Consider the following 13,890-nt stretch of genomic DNA (forward strand, 5'->3'; position numbering starts at 1 on the left):
ATGTGGTACATATGTGTATGCATACACACAGACACACACACACACACACACACACACACACACACACACACATATATATATATACACATACACATATGTACCACCCAGCCACAAGAAAGAAATCACCTCATTTGTAACACCATGGTGTAACTAGGGATCATTTTGTTAAGTGAAGTAAACTAGATACAGAATTTCAAATAACGTAGATTCCGACACTAAAGATGAAAAAGGAAACCACCTCTCTCAAAATAGTTGAGAGTAGACAGCTTTTTACTTGTTTTTAGAAACTTAACCCATAGCAGAATATGAGGCAATGTTGGTCAAAGATGAAGCTTTACAGTGAGGAAGAATAAGATCACAAGGTCTACTGTGGAGACTGGTGATTATACTTAAAAAATTCATTTATATTTGTAAATAAAGAAAAATATTATGGAAGGATGGGTGGGTGGATAGATGAATGAATGTTATGTGTTATCAGTGGTGAAATGTTACCTGTGTGAGAGTAAGCCTTCATCACTTAGCCGCATTTAATCGTATAAACACTTTAAAACACTCCTTTACAGACAGTAAAGTAGTATTATCTGTAGACAGCCTTATCTGTCAATTTCAAAAAAGAAAAATATATTAGGCAAATACAAACATCTAAACTAACAGGCATTTTAAAACTACTCTGAACACTCTGGAAACATAGATTTACATAATGAATATGAACAGCTATCACTTGTCTAATTACAATAATGAGCATGTGTGGGTTAAAAGTAAGAAATAATGAAAGTGAAATGTTTTATTTGCCATCCTCTGTTTAACATGGTGCCTTTCTTAATACAGACATTCTTTCCTAAAATGGAAACCAGGAAGGGAAACCATAAATTATATCTTTAATTAAATTACTGTATATATTCTAAGAAATGGACTCAACACGTGTTCTGATTCAGTTTTTCTCAGATTATGTGAAAAATGATATTTTCATCAATTTATTTCAGAACAAGTAGGAAGAGCTTATGGTACAATACTTCTTTACTAACTGCATGTATTATAATGAAATTCCCACAGTGCAGAAAACATGTGTTCTATTTAGTTTATGCTGTACTTAATTCATGTTTATATATAAATATCAATTACTATGAGAAAGATGTCATTGATAAAATCAAATATATTGCCTTGCCGTATACTGCATCATATTCCATCCTGAGCTGTTTTGAAACTTACGGCTACGGGGTTGCAATTGGTGTATGTTGACAAGCATATGCTTCACTTAATAAAGAAAATGATTGTATCTGTCTTCTCTGCCATAAGAGAATGGAAGACATGCTTTACCTTACTGTAACAACTTGGCTACAAAAGGCCTGGTGAGACTATGAAGCAGGTTCTTTTCTAAGAGAAAAACAAGCTACCCCATGTAACTGTGAGTTCCTCTAAATCTTAAATCCTGCTGTTCACTGTGAGCTACAACTGGAGCTAGGTAGAAGGTGCCAAACACAGGCAGACCCAGGTGTTTTCCCCAAGGCAGATGCTACAGAGTGAGTCCCTATTTGCAAAAGTAAATTTCTCTGCTACACAGAGAGATCACCTGTGACCAGGAAAATATTTTACTTCATTTGAAAGACACAGGGAATGGGAAAATATAAATAGGGTCTTTTCAAATTTAAAACCTGCCAGAAAACAGATAATGAGACACTGGGAGAAATCTGATGAGGTAGGAAACTGCCCATGCTACCACCTGATGTCAGACCAAACTCAGTGATTTCTGAATTACTTCAATTGTATAATTATAGGGTTAGACAAGTTATTATACCATTATTGAAAAGACTTTATGTAAAGAAATATCTGAAAACACATAATATAAGTTTTCCCTTTGTGTAATGTCTAGCATATCATGGCATGAAAAGAGATAATTTCATCATATCCAAGACTACACTTTTGAAGAATATTCACTAGTTTGATCACTGTAAGAAATAAAATTGAGGAAAAGAATCCTAAGAAAATGAAAGCAAAATTAAACTGTAGAGCCACATACTCATAGAAACATTGGAAAAGCCTGACACCATGTGCGTCAAAAACACCATGGTAAGAAACATGACCTGAACGTATGTTTTCTAGAACTTAAATGAAATCTCAAGATCCCAGTTGTTATATGTCACAGGGTGGGAATATGTTTTAAATTACTATTCCATCACCTTTATCATTTGAAGGCACTGAAAACTGATTTTAATCTGATATCAACCAATTCGAGAACACAGAGAATATTAAACAATACATGGTCCAATCCACGTGCTTCTTAGCATTACAACCATCAGGCTGAGATATTTTCTCCCTTAAAAACAAATAATCTGATAGACTAGGATCAGAAGGAAGGAGAGGAGGACCTCCCCTATCAGTGCACTTGGGGAGGGGCATGCGTGGAGAAGGGGGAGGGAGGGTGGGATCGGGAGGGGAGGAGGGAGGGGCTTATGGGGGGGATGCAAAATGAATAAAGTGTAATTAATAAAAAAAGATAGTGAAAATTATGAATCTCATGTTACAGAAATTTTACAAAAATGTAAAATAATATGTTAACTATCCATAATAAAGAGTTGATTAAACAAAAAAATACAAATAAATTATAAAATATATGATGATTATCTCTCCATATACACATATATAGAGAGACATATATACATATATATGTATATACATCTGTATATATATAAGTAAATATATAAGTATACTTACATATTTACTTATATATACATATACTTATATATTCTTATATACTGTACATATATACTTATACATAAGTATATTATATATATAAGTATATATACTTATATATGCAAATAGGGAATATGTATATGTAAAACATATATGTATATAGCTAGACAGAGAGAAAGCGAAATAATGATCATATGTGTTTGGAGTGTGAGTACTTATCTTATTTGATATAAAAAGTAAATTTTAAATTAAAGAGATAGTAATACTGATTAAATTCAGTTGGTTTCTTTCACACATATATACACACAAGGAGAAGCAGAGACAGAGACAAAGGCGGGAAGTACAAGGCATAAAATTGGGAAGACATGTAAATGGAAGAAAAGGACTTCGCGGCAGGGCTAGGGGGCAAAAAAGAATAAGGGTACCTGTGAGAATATTAGCAAAGAGCATTATGATCATCAATCCATCAATGAACAAGATAACCCTTACATTCTAGCCAACAGTTGTCATGGGTAATTTTATATTAGTTACCTTTTCATTTAAATGACAAAATAACTAACATTTAGAAAACAGAAATATTTACTTTGTCTTACTGGTTTCTGGTTGGCACAGTCCGCTATGACAGGGAAGGCCGGAGAAAGGAGGCATTCACAGTGCATATGCAGTCAGGAGACACAGACTGCACAGGAAGTAGGACAATGTTCTGAAATCTCAGGGATCATCCTAGGTGACCAACTTCCTCTGCAAAAGTTTCTCCTGCCAAAGGTATGACAGTCTCCTCAAACAGCTCCACAATTTGAGGACCAAGTGTTCAAACACATGAGCCAATGAGGGACATTTCTCATTCAAACCCATACAGATGTCCATAACTATATGACCTAAAATTCACTAATTATAATTCAGAACAAAGGAAGACAAATATTTATACTGCGTTCTTCTTACAAACAGGAAATGTATGTGTGTTTGTGTGTGTCCCAGAGAGGTTTAAACTTGTAATTTCTGTCATAAATAATCACACTAGAGTTTGACACTGGGAATCTGTTTAGTGAATGGGGGTGCTAACTTAGGAAGAATTGGTGTGATCAGCAACAGAGACACATCCCCGCTCTTTTGATGTGGCTCATGTGAAAGATGCCAATGGAAAAAGGATTGCCACTCGGCTGGGCAAGGGCAGCTGACCGTGGATTTCTCTTTGCAGAGGAAAAGGTATCTACCTCACTATTGCTGGAGAGAGAGACAAGAGGCTAGCGGCCTAACAAAGCAGTGTGAAATGGTCTCTAGGAGACATGCTGGTGCATGTGTATTCTTGCTAAAATACAAGCCTTTCATGGTGACATTCTAGATTAAACAGCATGATGAAAGTAAAAAAGTAAAAGAAAAGAGAAAAGGAGGTAAGTTTGATTTGTTCTTGGTACAGTCTAGTAGCTTGGTGACTCAGGAAATATAACCCAGATGTGGCCATGATCTTTCCAGTCAAGAGACCACAATCCACCCCTTCCAGTTTGGATGGGACTCTCATCTGGGAGTCCCCATATGAAGTGTTGCCTTTGAAACTTGTTTTTGTTGGTGTCTCTGTCAATTTATGTCTGCAGATTTGTTGTAATTGCCTAAATGTTGCTCTATGTTACATATCCTGGAGAGAGACCAGACTTCGTCTGCTGGCTGTTTGCTTACCCCTTGACTCTGTTTTTAACTCATTGCAAGGATTTTCAGAGGAAAAAGAAATATTTTTTTTAAAAAGGAGGGGCAGCTGAATTGAGGCATCAAAAACCGATAACCCGGCTCTGCCCTTGGAGCCCTGCTCGTCCATCTGGGAGTCTTCTGCCTGGATCAAGCTGGCAGCAAGCCCAGGTCCGCGTGATCTGTGCAAGCCTGCACTTCAGGGGGCACCAGCAGCTTCTCAGGCTCTACATTTACAATTCTGATGGCTAGTCCTGCTACAAAACCTCTGTGCTCATGAGAGTTAGATTCAGCAGGTTCAGCTCGGTAGCCTAGCAGGCTTGACTGATTCCGAACGATGCGCTCTGTGCTCTGCTGCTGTGTGCTATGATCTGAGTTCCTGCAAGCCTAGAAGCCACCCATGTTGAGCGCTGGGTCGCTACCCACAACAGGAGAAATAGGCAGCTGAGTAGCGGAAGCTGATGTGGTGGATTTCTCAGGGCTCAGTGGTAAACAGTGACCAGAAGAGGCCATTGATAACCTCCCCTTTAGCACTAGCCACTCTTTGGATTCCTTGGCAATGGCCTCTGCATAACTTCACTCTGGGGGCTTATACACGTACAAAGAATTTGCAACAGGGGCTTGTGTGTAGAAACATCCTGGGCAGGATTCCAAACTCAGATAGCACTAGGTTCTCTATTATCTTCTGCAATGTCTGCCCATAGCGTTTAACATTTAGGTGTAAAATCCATTTACAGTTAATTATAAGGAGGTTATATATGGCATCTCATATGTTGGAAAGCACTCCAATATTAAGTTACGCCATAAAAGAGTAGAATTAATGGTGTAAAGGATTTACCAATGCTTAGGAAGTAAAAAATGATACCAAAAATGTTTAGCTGAAGGATGATTATCTCCAAAACACTCACAATTGGAATCCACCTCAGCTTCTGAGGTTGCAAATAGATTCTTACAATCTCTCACTTCCTTTTCTCAAGACAACTTTTGTTCTATTATGGTCACTTGGAGAGTAAAACTGGGAGTTATATTTATTTTTATTCTGTCATTCCAGTCAACATCTGAGGACTGAGAAATGCCCTACATGGCACACAGTGAGATATCCAGACCCTTAAGTTAAAAAAAAAAAAAAAAAAAAAAAAAAAGGATGACCATCCAGAAAGGCAAAGAGGAAGGACATCAGAAGAGGAAGAAAATAAGAAACCAAGAAATAGGCTGGGAACCTGCCACAGAGGACCTTTGAAAGACTCTGCCCTGCAGACTATCAAAGCAGACACTGAGACTCATGGCCAACTGTTGGACAGTGTGCATGGAATCTTATGTAAGAAGTGGGAAACAGTAAGATCTGGAGAGGACAGGAACTCCACAAGGAGAGCAACAGAACTAGAAATTTGAAAACAAGGGTCTTTCCAGAGACTCATACTCCAACCAAGTACCATGCATGGAGATAACCTAGAACCCCTACACAGCTGTAGCCCATGACAGTTTAGTGTCCAAGTGGATTACATAGTAATGGGAAGAGGGACTGCCTCTGACATAATCTGATTGGCCTGCTCTTTGATCACCTCCCCTTGAGTGTGGAGCAGCCTTACCAGGCCACAGAAGATGACAATGCAGCCACTCCTGATGAGATCTGATAAACTAAGATCAGAAGGAAGGAGAGGAAGACCTCCCCATCAGTGAACTTGGGGAGGGGCATGTGTGAAGAAGGGGGAGGGAGAGTGGTCTCAGGAGGGGAGGAGGGAAGGGCTTATGGGGGAATACAAAGTGAATAAAGTGTAATTAATAAAAAAAAATTTAAAAATGTAAAAACAACAGCAAAAAAGGATGAGATGACACAGCCAGACATACCTAATGGAAACAGGTATGTAATTCCTGTTTCACAAAACAGGAAATTCACAAAACCAGCACAGCTGCTTGACCAAGATCCATTAAAGCTGAGCTGAATGATGTAATTGGTATGGTACAATCTCCCCCTTTTGGCTTTGATCTCCACATGTTACATGCTTGTGTGGCTTTTATTATTTATATGACTCGGTGATATTTTATTGATGAAAATTTTCTTATGAATCATTTATGACTTCTCCCAGGAGTACTGCTTCCAGCCCTCCCCAGGAATGTCCTGACTATGCTGCCTCTCCTGCTTTTAGGGAAATAGCCTTGCCTGGTCCCACTTGAAGGTCTGCCTTACCCCCTGGACGTTGGGAGTCTAGTAAATACACCAGAGACCTCCTCAAAGGGCTTCACTAAAAAATACTCTGGTCACATCCTGCCCCTGCAGTTACTCAGAAACAATGTAATCAAAGCAAGGTAAACTTAAAAAAGGTAAACAATATTTGGTAAGCTAAAGAAGTTGTCAGCAGATCAAATTAAAAGTCTCTTCCTACTAGTGATGAAGAAATGATAAAAAATAAAATGTTAAGATGTTAAGACGCCACTTTTCTTTGTTTCTCTCTCATGAGGTCTATTCAGGCTAACAGAGATCAATATAATGATATATTCATCCCCTTGATTTTACTAGAAATATTAAGAGATTTTTTTTAAATAAACTGGGTCATATAGGGAACAATTTTGCTCTATGATGATATACCATATGGGAGTCAGGGTTCCAGTCTCTACATTTAGATATTTTGATGCTGAATAAGGTTCACTTCAGTGGTTGTAATTTTATGATGGATTGTTAAACATGATTCAGACATACAAATTGTATGTATGTACAGACATACAGATTGCCTCATGAACAATTATATTCCTTAATATAATCATGACTGTGCTTATGGTCAAGACTGATTGCTTCAATGGGTTTTATTTGGTCTCCTATATTTGTTTTCAAAATTAAACAAAGGTAAATAACTAAATTATTGAAGATTACTTAGGATAACTCAGAGATCATAGCTGATGATCAGGCAATCAGGCAATCAGTTGCCTGACAGTTACTGAGGAGACAGAAATGATTATTTTCCAGCAACTAACATACAAGAATATTAATGTTACATGCCAGACTACCACCCATCCCTTTCAATAGAAATTAAAGGAGATATTAGAGATTACATCTGCTTCCATGCTGGTACTGGGTCTTCATATACTGAGGCTACACCTGAAAAAAGTAAATAAGTAAAAATGGGACAATGGCGTTCTTGAAAGAATCTTCCTACTAAGAATAAATCTTATAAAAATCTCAGGGGAAAGGTGTGACTTCCAAATTGCTGTTTCTTGCTATGTTTTCTCTATCAAATGCATCTATTACTGCAAAAACATACTGGGGTTATGTGCCTGATCTTTGTTTGCTTCACTTTGTTAACTGAGAAGAGAATAATATTAATTATATTAGGCAAAGATGGTTACTCAACAAGTTGGCTGTTGATATTTAGGCCTTGCATGATAAAATATTAACAATTTAACATTCAAAGTTAGGTGAACCACCTTCATCATTGCATACAAACCTGACATAGATAATTTTAGTCATTATTTTTCTGTTTCTAACTGGTCTTCTAAACTATGGACTCTAGGAATGTCTCTGAGAATTTTATTATTGGCTATACTGGACAGCACAGCAACCTTAATAATAATTTGCTACCATATGGATGCTTTAAATATTGACTTGCGTACCCTAAAGTTAAAAAGAAAATGGAGATAAAACATTGAATTGGCCTGGTCTAGCTGCTTTGAGAAACAAGTTAAGGTTATTCAGGTTAGAATCCGTGGCTGCTGAGACACTGTGAACCTTGCTGTTCCTGAAAAACCAAGGCACTTCCTCAGGCATTAAAGCATTGGCTTTAAATACTTTTACTGTGCCTGGTTAAGATTCATTTCTCAACAAAATCAAGTAAACTTGGCCCACTGTAAGTGCTGGCATCTATGCTCAGCAGCACTAAAATGCCTTGCTACATTGTAATTGACCAAGGCAAAAATAACTAATTTATACATCTTAAAAGAAATGATTAATACTTTCCACCAGATAAGTCAAGTCCTTTAATGTGTTCAGACGTATATTCATAATAAATTGTGTGGAGAATTGATGCAGTTAATTGTAAAATTAAGCTTTATCTACTCTCTTGATTTTTGTTTTTGTGTTTAAGCCTAGAATGGGTGAATAATTATAAACAAAGTTTATTTAGCTCTGCTATACTTACTCTGGATTCTTCACTTACCCCAGTTACTAGGAAATAGTAAATCTGTCCCTAGTCTATATGTGTCTCAGCAATCATTCATTTGGCTGACAGAATCACCTACAGACTGCAAACTGCTGAGCTTTGGAATTCCTGAAAGCTGATGTAAACCAATCCAGCTGATATGATTGTTCCCTGTCTTCAGCTGAATCAACTAATCAGATGCTTCTGATAACTGCCACATTGCTCAGCCTTAAACTAGCATTTCAAACTTCCTGGACCCCTGATTAAAAAAAAAATATATGTATACTAATGTCAGCTGGAAGTAGTTACAGAAGAGAATATATCATCCATTATCCCACTTAACAAGCTGAAATACTTAACTACATCAGAAAAGGGCTCCTTTTGGCATAAGACACAGACCTATTCTCCAACCAAGGACTATGCATGAAGACGACCTAAACCCCCTGCTCAGAGGAAGCCCATAGGCTGCTCAGTTTCCAAGTGAGTTCCCTAGTAGAGGGTACAGGCAGTATCTCTGACATGAACTCAGTGGCCAGCTCTTTGACTACCTAACTTCGACCAAAGTCTGAGTGGTTTGTGTGGCGTTTCTTGGAATACAAAATCGGACATTTTAAAAGATTCAGGCCATTGTATTCTATACATACATATGTCTATGTGAAATAATAAATTTCTCAAGCTACAACTTGCCTTTATATTTAATCTTCCTAATAGTGTCTTTCAAAAATAAAATATTTTTTGCAGTTGAAATGAATCTTGTATATCCAAATCAATTTATACATAAATATATAGATAGATGTTACATGTAAGAATTTAAAATTTACTTGTGCTGAAGAAGGAAAATGTTGATTATTTACAACTATTAGCTATAACAAACTCTAAGATTCTATAAATCACTGGGACATGTTATCTATACTGAGCTAATATTTATGTATTCTTAGGGGAAATAATTTTCATAAGTTTATGTTCATCTATATAATAGAGCAACAAGCTATCCCAAAGCAATTTTTTCAAACACATATGATAAAAATTAAAGAAAAGTCAATTCATTAAATAGTCATAAATTAAATTTTTAGCAATATAAAATATACTGACAATTTAAAACAAAAATTGATTTTATTAATGAATGTATGAAAAGTAAGATTCTTCTCCTCATCCCTCCTGGATTGATTTAACATCCCAGAATAGATGAAACACATAGGCATATTGGGGCCGGCCACCAGTTTGGAGCTCTCTTCTCCAAGTTAAAATGTAGCTGCTACATTTTAGCTGCTGTTACTTTCTGCTTTTTAGTAATGGCTTGCTCTGATGTCCTTGAAAGCACAGTTTTACTCCCAGTCTCAGTCCTGGACACTCTGTGTTCTCTAGGAAACACAATGATACACTGCCATTTCCCAAATTATGTCACAACTAATAGTTGTAAAGGTATTTACATGTATCATCCATTCACTATGTTACCAATTTTTGGATATCATCTTGGTACAGAAGTTCCTATAGAAGTAACATGCTTTCAAGTCTGCAATGATGAAAAAAAAAAGAGAAAGAAAGAAACCCACTATCATCTCATTATAGTTAGTAGCCTGAGAAAAATATGTAGACAGATTGAAATAGCAAGCTTTTTTTTTTTTTTTAACAACCAAAACACATAGAGAACTTACCGCTGGCTACCAAACAGTAAACTCTCTACTTGAAGAGTATGTGTTTTCTGATGTTCTACAATTAAAAAACAAACAAACGAAAACATAAATTCTTTATTTCAAATGTTTTTCCTGAGGTAACCCAATTCTAAAGGCTCTTCCTTCAAAAGTACAGTTATATTATTCTCAGAGAATTTGTGTGTGTGTGTGTGTGTGTGTGTGTGTGTGTGTGTGTGTAGGAACATTTAAGAATCTCTTCCAGAGCTGTGTTACAAGCCTTGCAATTGTTTTAGAATTGATTGCTTGGTGAAATAGGCTTATGTGTTCAGACAGACTGTTAATACAATAAAAAGAAATTTTAGTAGCAAAAGAATTACAGTGTTTCAGTGGTAATAATGAGTTCTCCTTCTGCTCACAGCTGTCTCTTCTCTTTTCAGATAAAATGTAATTTCATAAGCTCTTGTTTTCAACATCAGTTTCTGGAAAGTTTTTCACCAGAATGGCTTGTTCAAGGCTACATACAGCTCAGAGAAAAATACATCCAAAAATTCTTTAAAAGATTTATTGTGCTGTGCTCAATGGAAAATATCGTTACTATATAAAAATACTTTGCAAGTTGTAACCTTGAATGTTCCTTTGCTGGGATACTAGGAAGTAAATGTAATAGCCCTATTTTCTGAAGTAGATAAACTGTTTTTTTCTCTTGTATCTGTGCAGCACGTTTCAACAGTTTTCTCAGAAATAGATACAAGTTTAAATTCATTTTTGATCATTCAAATGTAAGACAAATAATTTGGAATATTCATTCTCCAATATTTGAAATGTTTTTCCTTTTTTCCTGTAATTTCACTTTTTCGTCATCCCCCACTAGTTGTTAGTTGTTTCTTCCTCATTTTAATATTAACTATAGAAACTGAGAACTTTTTGTCAACATGTAGATAGGTAAACCCAAAGCAAAGAAACAAAGGACAGCCTACTTTTATTATGAGACAATTGCACTTTCTTATTTGATGTCACTTTGAGCTTGTCAACACAGACAAAATGTGAACATCATGACAGCATGTCAGATGAGGACTTCTTATACACAGTAATTTTCTTTGCCATTGGAAAATGGTGAAGAAATGAAAAGCCAGGTGTAGCAATCAAACCTTATAAATAGTTAATGAATTAGTGAAAGTAAAACCAAGTGCAGGACGTGGCTAAGCATCACATTAAGCCTATTACTTTTTTCTTTACTTGATGACTTGTCTGAGAGAATTCCCTGTTGCTTCCCAATCTACATAACAATACTGAGCTGCTTCAGAGACTTTCTCATATCCATTGCCAAGGTGATAGCCTCTGTAATGGGCACCAGATGTACAACAAATCACATGCAGCTGTCATTGAAGGGATCATTTTTCTACTAGTTCAGATAATAAATAACCTGCATGATGACCACTGTCAATTGCTTAATTGATACTAGCAATCTAATACAAATTACCTTTTATAATTAACCTAAATTGAATTACTATGATATTAATGAACATTTCAGAAGATGTCACACTTAACTTTTCTCATATTCTGATGTGATAAGTGTCCCAGTTGCATTTTCTTTAGCTATGACTGAAGCATATTTAAATAAGGCAGCTTTGCCAATTTTCAATAGCTGGTGAACTGCAACACTAACATTTTTACCAAGTAGGTAAATACATCGTCAGATTTTGAGATTTGTGCAATGAAAGGGTGGTGATGGGGCTTGCTCTATGCTTGTTTGTAATTAGTTAACAAGCAGGAACAAAAGGCCCTATGAGACCTGGAGGCTGAAAAGATATTAAATGAAGACAGAAAAAATGGTTGCTTAAGGCAACAATAAAGGCAGGTGAGTGGATTCAGAGGGAGGAAAATCTCACATGTGAGAGTAATTGAAAAGAAGTAAGATCTGATTTTACGAAAGCATGTGTGAGAAAAAGCTATCAGATGAACTCCAGCCTTCATTTTCAGTCTCTGGACTAATTTTATTTGCACTCTTCACTCCCCTGAGAGCTCATTAAATATACTGGTTTATGAAAATATTTTTAACATGGTAATGAGGTGGAAACAACATAAAACTTGAACTCTAAAAAACACAGAAACTTACATCTTTGAGAAATTTAAATAATTGTTTGATAATTTACTGTGTGTGTGTGTGTGTGTGTGTGTATAACAGGAGAGTATCATTAAACCTCAAGTGTGTGTGTGTGTGTGTGTGTGTGTGTGTATAACAGGAGAGTATCTTTATACCTCAAATGAAATTGCTATTGATACCCATGTCCATTGCAGAAGGGTTGGCCAATTAGATTAGGTTCTCCTAGATTAGATGAGCCTCCTCAGGTTGTTACAGCAGGATGTCTCAGATTGGTGTCTTAGAGAAGAGAAATCTATACTCTCACTGTTGTGGAAACTGTAACCCTAAGGCCAAGGTGTCTACACTGGTTTCTGTAGCGATCTCTCTTCAGGCTTGTAGACAGTGTTCTCCTCATAAAAATCACATGGCTTTCCCTCCACGTCCTGAATCGTACACCCCAATCACTTCTCTTTCTCATGGCATTGAGTCTAGTCTTGCTGGATCGAGGCCTTGTCCATTTAACTTCATTTAAGTTAATCAGCAATGGATCTTTTCCTAATATGATCACATGGTTACTTTGTCCACATGTAATCTCTAGCAAGAAAAAATTCAATATGATGGAGCATCTTAAAAGGAAAATAAGATAAAAAATATAAAAACTACATATTAGCTGCTGTGGCTCATCATTTTTGGGTTTGGAAAGCATGGAAATAATGTACTTAAAATAAGTATGAAATTGGAACGTTCTTAAATCATCATTGTGTGTGCTTTAGCTCATTAGTTAACAACTCTATGCCTTAATTGCAATCTATAAAATAGAGGCATATTTAAAGATAAATGAAAAGTATGATGCATTTACCATAATATCTAATATCTAACAAGGATACTTACTATTGCTATTTTGTTATTATAATGTGTCCTTGTCATTTCCAGAGTTGAATAGGCCCTATGTTGTAATTTTGTTATTAACTGCCTGCTTTATTAAAAGATAAGTTCCCAGGAAAGACTCTACATAGACACAGCGCATTTCAAATGCATGGTCCAGAGGCCCCTCTGCTGGAACTGACATGAACGTGCCCTTCTTGAGGACTAGCTTTCATGGTTCCAGAAGGCACCATGCAAGCTTCCAAAGGAGGGAGGAAGCTATGTCAACCAGCAGTACTCTCTAGTGTGGACAGCTGTTTATTTCTTATGAATGAATAAAAGCTTGTAGAAGTCCAGGTCTAACTTCTGAATATCTTTACGACTTCCACTTTCACACAAAGAGTTCATTTGCTGTGTGCTCTAGCCTCTGTGATGTTTAGTCCTTGAGATTTATACTGGTGCCATGAGCTGGAATCTCCAACAGAACACTCAACAGATTTTGTATGCAAACATGTATTCCACAGCCCCCCATGTCTTCACGGCACTCATATCTGTGTGCTTTAGCATATTAAGGATAGATATAAAATACCCACTTCCAACAGTGTGAGAGCTTACGTAGAACAGATTATAATTGTTATAGCACGTAAGTGTGGAGCGAGCCATTGACAACTGCCACATCCAAACCACAAAACAAATATAGCAGAACCACAACAGAGTACAAAATAAATGATAATTTCTATCACATTTCAAAATAAAAAGCAGACGAAGGATAAGGGTGAGACTGGGAGGACAGGAGAAACAGGTCTAT

Source organism: Meriones unguiculatus, chromosome 18 (genome assembly GCF_030254825.1).
Source record: "Meriones unguiculatus strain TT.TT164.6M chromosome 18, Bangor_MerUng_6.1, whole genome shotgun sequence".
NCBI lineage: Eukaryota > Metazoa > Chordata > Mammalia > Rodentia > Muridae > Meriones > Meriones unguiculatus.